Source organism: Cyprinodon variegatus, unplaced genomic scaffold (assembly GCF_000732505.1).
Source record: "Cyprinodon variegatus isolate N-32 unplaced genomic scaffold, C_variegatus-1.0 Scaffold927, whole genome shotgun sequence".
NCBI lineage: Eukaryota > Metazoa > Chordata > Actinopteri > Cyprinodontiformes > Cyprinodontidae > Cyprinodon > Cyprinodon variegatus.
Genome location: NW_015151380.1, coordinates 103,792 through 111,957, shown reverse-complemented (window position 1 = coordinate 111,957; position 8,166 = coordinate 103,792). Strand labels below are relative to the sequence as shown.

At 37.7% G+C, this 8,166-nt stretch overlaps 2 protein-coding genes across 2 annotated transcripts in view; one reads left to right on the top strand and one right to left on the bottom strand.

Moving 5' to 3' along the window:
* ldlrad2 (low density lipoprotein receptor class A domain containing 2) overlaps positions 1 to 8,166 on the bottom strand; it is a 50,723-nt gene that overhangs the window by 31,580 nt on the left and 10,977 nt on the right. The window lies entirely within an intron of this gene.
* Positions 488 to 8,166, top strand: part of LOC107099985 (citron Rho-interacting kinase-like) — a gene marked incomplete at its 3' end in the record, with an annotated part of 111,200 nt that continues 103,521 nt past the window's right edge. Inside the window, exon 1 of the mRNA XM_015398327.1 lies at positions 488 to 687. The remainder of the gene's footprint in view (positions 688 to 8,166) is intronic.

Genomic DNA, 8,166 nt, shown 5'->3' with positions numbered 1-8,166 from the left:
TGCTATAGAAATAAACTGAATTGAAATTAAATTGAATTTATTCATATGGTGCCAAATCACAACACATGTCATCTGAAGGCACTTTATAGAGACAATTTAACCAGATCATCCAGTGAGATTGCTTCAAAGTTTTCTATGTAAGGAAAGAAAGCTGAGCAGGTACATTACAGAGCATCTGACTGTGCTTCTTTCTTTTCGTCCAGAAAGCAATAAAATCCTCTATTAGAAGTATTTGAATGAAGTGAAATAAGAGTTTATTTTGTTTGTCAAGCTACATATGATCAGTGGAAGCTGTGACATTTAAAGACAGCAGGAGAGGCGGAGGGGGTGGGGGTAAGGGTGACAAACATGAGCCCTTTCAGTAAACAGTCAATGTTTTGCTGCATTACTCTACAATGCAACTTCTCTCCATTCCTCCTCGCCCTCCCTCATTTCTCTCTGTGAGCAGGAATCTGCGCTCACTCTCACCGCCTCGCAGTCGTCTAAACTGCCACAGTGCATCTCTCTCCTCTATCAGCTTTACTTTCTCCCCAGTGAGGATGACATCCCCGGATTTGATGAACCAGCAAAGCTCTCATTCTGGCAGGAGGCTTCCGAGGGAGACCCCACATGAACGGGCTTATGGGACGTGCGGGAGCTGTGCCTAAGGAGCTTCATAGAAAACCTGTCAGCTCCAGAAGACACTGGGTAAGTGCATCACTGCTGTCCAGATCAGGGAGTAAATCGAGGATGTTAGTGCCTCATTGCGTCTCCAGTGTCTCCTGCCTGAGTCTGTTAGGAATGTTATTTGATGGAGTCTAGAGTTGAGCTGTTGTATGGTGATGAGCTACTGTAACTCTGGTTGCACCGAGCTATGCAGCAGCTGTATCTCATTGAGTATGGCTTAGCACTATCCTTGGTCACGACACTAAAATGCTCTGCCTCTGTTTGGCTGCTTCTCCTCACTCTGGATCACACAGATGGGCATCACTCCCTCAAAACATGCTGTAACTTTCCATTTCTGCAGGCACTCACAATGTCTGAACCGAGCTTTCATTTCTCTGCAAAAGGATGATCAATGCATGCCAGAACGAGGAAGTTCCACCACAAAGTTCATGTGATGTTAACGTGCACCGAGCAGGGATGTGTCAGAGGATTTCACCCACTTTGGTTTGGGGCTTAAGAAGTTGAAGTCCACAGAGTCTGGGAACAGAGAAAAGGATTAAAAAAAAATCACAAAGTCAGAAAAGAGAGAAGCACAACAAGACAAGGACTGTAGCTGGAGAAAAGTATCGCTATGGAAACAGCAGGCAAGGGAAGAGGAGAGGTGAAGAAGGCTTGCTGGGTTTTTTTTTCTCTGGCTTCTGTTCAGCTGGATCAGGAAATACAGTTCTAACACACTGGAATAATTTGAAATCTAGCTAAGTCATTTTTTTCTTAAAATAAGTGCATTTGTTCATGGATTGAGGAGGTAAAATACAATTTTTCCAATAGAACAAGATAATTTACATTTAAAGTAAGAAAAAATGATTGCATTGTCTTATTTCAAGTGCATATTAAAGTAGTAACGAGTAAAAATACTCATTCCATTGGCAAACTGTCTGATTTAACTACTCAAATTAAGGGTAGATACACTATATTTAAGATTTTCTTAATTATTTGCTAGATCATTTTTCCAGTGCAGGACCTGTTTCCACACTAAAAACAATCTCCGCTGCAAAAATAATCAAGAAATAAGTCAGAATGTCTCAAATTTAGTGTATTTACCCTTAATTTGAGGAGGATTATGAGGATTTGTTCTCTGCAAATAAGGTAATTAGGTAATATACAGTTGAAATAAGACAATTACATTTTTTTTTCTTATTTTAAATTGTCTTGTTCCATTTGCAAAGTGCACTTAATTTAAGAAAAAATGACTAGATTTCTAGATTTTTTTTTCCCATTGTAAATCTAAATAAGTATTTTTTTAAGCGCATTTGTTCTTGAATTGAGGAGGTAAGTGAGACACTTTGCCAATGGAATAAGACAATTTACATTTAAAATAAGAAAAAAAACAATTGCATTGTCTTATTTCAGTTGCATATGATCTAATTATCTTATTTGAAGAGAAAAAAATACTCATTCCATTGGCAGATCATCTTATTTACCTGCTCAAATTAAGGGTAAATACACTAAATTAAAGAAATGTTGACTTATTTCTAGATCATTTTTGCTGTGCATATTTATTACAAAGAACAGAACAAACATTCACTGCAAAAACAACCTAGAAATGAGCAAAACTGTTCTTAATTAAGTGTATTTACCATTAATTTAAGCAGGTAAATAAGATAATTTGTCAGTATTTTTACTCTTAAAATAAGGTAATTAGATCATATGCACTTGAAACAAGACAAGGCAAGTGTTTTTTTTTCTTATTTTAAATGTAAATTGTCTTGTTCCTTTGGCAAAGTGTCTCACTTACCTCCTTAATTCGAGAAAAATTTGCAAGAAAAAAAATGATTAATTAGATTTAAAATTTTTGCAGTGTTCCACCATAAAATACAGCAAAGATTGGAGTCAAACATTCAGTTATTTAGGCAAAGCGTTGATCCACGTCAGAGATGATTGAATAAAAAGTTTAATATTCTGATGAATACTTGCAGCTAAACCAAGATGTCTGCTCATTCATCTCAGTTCATCTTTAATTCAAGCTGACTTGTGAAAAACAACACTAAAAGCAAGACATCCACCTGAGTACCATCTGAGAGCAAACCCGACGCTCTGCTGAACCACTCAGCTTTCCTGGCATGAACGAGAGAAAGATCTTCACTGCTGCATGTCGGCAAGTGGCGTTCTCCCCGAGTGCTTCTCCAGAAGCCCACACCGACCCTCTGTCATCAGGGTTTGTGATATAATGACAGGCTGGATTTCTGAAGTGCTTGTCTAGGTGCTCTACATACTGTTACAGACCGTGATATGCACTCAGCCCACCGCTATAATAATAAATAATGCTTCAGTGTTTAAATATTCAAGCGTTGGTCTGCAGCACAGCCAGGGCTCAGTGGAACGTCACTCCGGTCCCCCTCCACCTCATTATGCAGGATGAAAAAGAGCACAGTCACTGGAAAGTTCAGGGAGATGAAAAGTCAGTTAGCTGTCCTTTCCATAACATTGATTCCCCTTTATATTATGTAAGATATTTCTCTTTTATCTTACATGTACTTTAGGAAATATTGCATTAATTGGATTAATCATGACTAATTGATTATTGAAATAATTGTCAACTAATTTAGTAATCAATTAATCATTAATTGGAGTATATAGACTGTAAAACATGCCTTTAGCTGACAGAGGAACCCACTTAGAGCAGGATTTATACCAAGGTTGTATAAACATATGTAAACATTTTGAATTCAAGATTTAAAAAACAAAACGTTTTCGTCTGTCAAGAACTTCACAGGTGGAAAAGTTTTAGTTTCTTTAAAATATTCTTTAAAGAATATTTGGCTATACAATTATTTATCGATTAATCAAATAAATAATCGGCTGATTAATCGATTTGCTAAATAATCATTAGTTCTAGTCCTTAATTTAATGAAAACTTAAAAGCGATTTAATGGATTTGAAGTTCTTATTGCCCAGAATATAAAACCTTTCATCCTGTTAGCTCTTTATGGAGGATCTCGTGTGTAACATGCTAACAATAGCAGGTTAAATAGTTGAGTTTTCTACTCAAACAGGCTGTTAAGAGGCAATGAGCTTTTAAAATGTTAAAGCAGCAGCACCTACACTGCAAAAACAATCTAAAAATGAGTAAAACATGTCTTAAATTAAGTGTATTTACCCTTAATTTGGGCAGGTAAATGAGATGGTTTGCCAACGGAATGAGCAATTTTACTCTTAAAATAAGATAATTGGATAATATGCACTTAAAATAAGACGATGCAATTGTGTTTTCTTATTTTAAGTGTAAATTGTCTTGTTCCATTGGCAAAATGTCTCTTTTACCTCCTCAATCCAAGAACAAATGCACTTATTTTAAGAAAAAAAGACTTATCTAGATTTGGATATTTTCCAGTGTAAACTGAAGGGTTGTTTAGGGACTAGCTGTGCAAACTGTTCAGAACCAGAGGTTTGGGAGAATACCTCAATTTTAGTCAAGTAAGTGTCAGGGATAGCTGAGGTTTGAGGACCCAAATGCAGAGACAGAGAGGCTGAGGAGATTTCTGGGAGTTTTAATGGGGCAAAAACAGTAAACAAAGGCAGGAATCCAAAAATCCAACTAATAATGGAAAGCAAACCAGAACTAAAGAGACATCTGGGGGAAACCAAACACGAGGAGCCAGGGAGAGACGAGGAACATAGACCACAGCATGGGAAGACAGCAAAGACAAGGAACCAACAAAGAGTGAGAGCAGAGGGAGAGCATATATAGGAGAGAGAGACAAAGGGAGGGCTAACGAGCTGACAAGGAGCAGGTGTGAGAGGAGACAACGAGGGAGCCAAGGGGAAAGGAACACACACAAGATGACAACAGAAAAACATTAGAACTAACATAAATCTAGAAATTACAACAAAGCTGGAATTAAACCAATAAAACTAGAAAACAAGGAGCAAAGTAAAGAACAACAGAACCAAGACCATGACAGTAAGAGTACACTGGAAAAAATCAAAATCTAGATAAGTCATTTTTTTCTTAAACAAGTGCATTTGGTCTTGCGTGTAGAAAGTAAAAGAGACATTTTGGCAATTTACACTGGAAAAAATCGAAACCTAGATAAGTATTTTTTTTCCTAAAGTAAGTGTATTTGTTCTTGGATTGAGGAGGTAAAGAGACATTTTGCCAATTGAACCAGACAATTTACACTTAAAATAAGAAAGTACGATGGCATTGTCTTATTTCAAGTGTATTTTATCTAATTATCTTATTTTAAGAGTAAAAATACTCATTCCATTGGCAAACTATCTCATTTACCTACTCAAATTAAGGGTAAATACACTTTATTTAAAACATTTTTACTTATTTCTAGATTGTTTTTCCAGTGTACATTTAAAATAAGTAGAATTGCATTGTCTTATTTTAAGTGCTTATTATGTAATTATCCTACTGTAATTTAAGACTAAAAATAATCATGCCATTGGCAAACTATCTCATTTACCCACTCAAATGAGGGGTAAATACATTTAATTTAGAAAGAAGTCATTCAAGAAATACCTCAAGTATAAGTTAAAAAGTAGTTGTCAAAAATGCCACATCAACTACGCAGTAATTTTGGCCTTTTAACATCATATTCAATGTTTAAATTATGTAATCAGACAAAGAGTGCAATTCTCATATTTCAACATATATTATCTTTATATACAAAATAGTTCGTTTTTGCAGGAGAAACAATTTTCCACCTCCGTTTTTTAAGGTATACTTATAAAAGCTCTCGTTATAGTAAGTGATCCACTGCAAAAATGTTAGAAATAAGAAAACATTTCAAAGATTAAGTGTATTTACCATTAATTTGAGCAGGTAAATAAGATTATTTGCCAATGGAATTAGTATTTTCATCCTCCTGTAATAAGATGATTAAATGATATGCACTTGAAATAAGACAATAAAATAGTTTTTCTTATTTTAAATGGAGATTGTCTGGTTCCATTTGGCAAATTTTCTCACTAACCTCCTCAATTCAAGAAACAATATGCTTATTTTATAGAAAAAAATGACTTCTTTAGATGTCTTTTTTGCAGTTTGGGATACTTGTCAGGAAAGGATCTAGAATATGTTGTGTTGACTGGATATTCAGCGGATCTCCTGAAAGCTCAATTTATTCATGTGAGTAGAGTAATCAGAACATTTATTCCAATAAAAGTATTGATACTCTCACAAGACTATTACTTCAGTAAAGTATATTTTACTGAATAGGTTTTTCTAAAAGTTACTGAAGCAACTGTAACTGAGTAAATGTAACTAGTTACTACTAGGGCTTGGCAGTTAACTGCGTTTGTATCAAAATGCTCATTTCAAATCGCAGAAGCACTCAATTTTGCTCATATAACATTTAACATAAGTAAGTAGTATTTTTTGTGAGTATTTCTTATTCCAGCCCTTTAGGTGACAGTTATATTCTTAAAGCGTGTTTGCAGAGAGAGAAGAGAGAGATGCAGCTAGCAGAAGTTACACAAAGGTTACAGTAAAGTCCTGCAAAAATGGAAATGCAAGCTCCCAAAGTAATAAAAAAAACCTAAATCTGTCACGATTTTATCAAGAGCTCGGACCCACATGCAGAGAAACCAATTCAGAGAGACCAGGGAAAAGGTTTACCGGTAACAAGTTTATTGAGGAGATAATGCAGAATCTAGTGTTGCTCTGAACACTGCTCAACCGGAACTGGAAAGTGAGGGGAAGACACTGCGGTTAGTTCAGGCTCAATGGGAAATTTGATTCTTGAAATTGAAGAGAAGAATTAGGTTGCTGACTCATGTTTCCAGAAACGTGGATGACTCTTTGACTCCAGTCTGTGTGCGGCAGTTCAAGTGGAGGGCAGACAGGGTTTACCCAGAATGCGGTTGTTTGTAGGTTTGTAGGTGAACTGAGAAACTGACTGCCACTTGGATTTCCTGCGGTACTTGAACGGGTTTGTGTGGCGATGAATCCCTTGCTCAGTGTGAAGCTTAAATGATCCCTTAGAGGAAAGTAGATCCAAACCTTCAGTTTGTATCCCCAGCTCAGTTTGAAGCTCAGATTATCCTTCCAGGGAGAGAAGGTCCGAAAACATCCAGTTTGCAGGATGACTTCCTGCCGAGAGGCAAAGACAAAAAACTCGGTTAGGACTCAGGTTGCCAAAACTCAGTTTGACTCAGTAAAAACTCAGCTTGGCTAGAGTACCCAAAACTGGCAAACACTCTGGCGTCGAGGTAGTGGCAGTCAGCAGCTTAAGAACACTCCGTTAACGAGGTAACCCTGCGCAGGTGTGTGAGGAGGCGGACCAGAACCAGGCGCCTCCTGGTGGAGGAAGGAAGACAAACACAAAAACACAAACCACACAGACAGGAATCCTAACAAAATCCAGTTGTAAACCTTTATATGATTGTGGTTAGTGCAAAGACAAAAACCGAATTATAATCACAATATGGGTTTCAAATAAACAAAAAAACTTTTTTGGAAAATCGTTAAGCCCCCATTACTACCCACCTGTGTTTAGAACCAATCAGAAAACTATGGATGTGATGAAAAAGCATCTTTATCCCAGGTAGTTGGTAAAATGGAGCCTAGGCAGATGTTTAACTGAATAAACTGATTAGTCGTCTTCATCTGCCTATGACACAGCCAGTCAGCTTTGAACCATGCCTCCATGAAAACCAATCAGCATCCAACGTTCATTTAAAAGTCCTTTGATCCACCACACGTCTGCTACCTAGTGCGCAGGCGGTGGTTACACCATGTGACTTCATTCAGATGACCCAGTTTAAACCCCCCTCCAGCCCCTCCTCCACCGTCGTAGCTAAAGCTTAATCAGTTTCTCTCCTCCGAGACTCTTAGTGCGTTCTGCGTCTCATTTCAACTGGTCCGGCAGCAGATCGTCAAGTTGAGCCTGGTACTGCCAGAGATTTCTTCCCAATGGGGAGTTTTTCCTCTCCACTGTCACTTCATGCTTGCTCATCATGGACAGGTTCTCTCAACCCATGTTTATCCAAACTGAACTTCCATCTTCCAGGTCCCTGAGTGAGTCTAGTATCAGCTCACGCAGTCCACTGGATCGCTCCACAAAGCTCTATAGACTGACCAACTTCATCTCCACTACCCCACCAGTTTCAGCCCTGTTCTTTACTCCTATTCATGCATATCAATCAAAATTCAGCACTAATGTTTCCTGCCAAGGTCTGAGCGCCAAAGACTAAAGTAATTGTATCAATAAATTTCTTCCTATTGTCTTTTCAGAGTTTTTCAGATTGAAATTTTAGCGATATAAACTGTTCCTTCATGACATAAAAGCGTTGATAAAACATGGACCCAGTGCAACTGCGATTTTGACTGTTATGCTCACAGAAAAGTGCTATTGCATGATGAGCCCGCCTCCTGCACTGTGATTGGTTCCGTCTGTAATTGTGCTTTCAGGCTTATTTTCTGCATCAAAGCACCTGATCTGCATCCAGGTCCACGGAGGATGGACTCGAGAGGTCTAGCGGCGCATTCCAGAGTTATGACGTCCGAGTGTT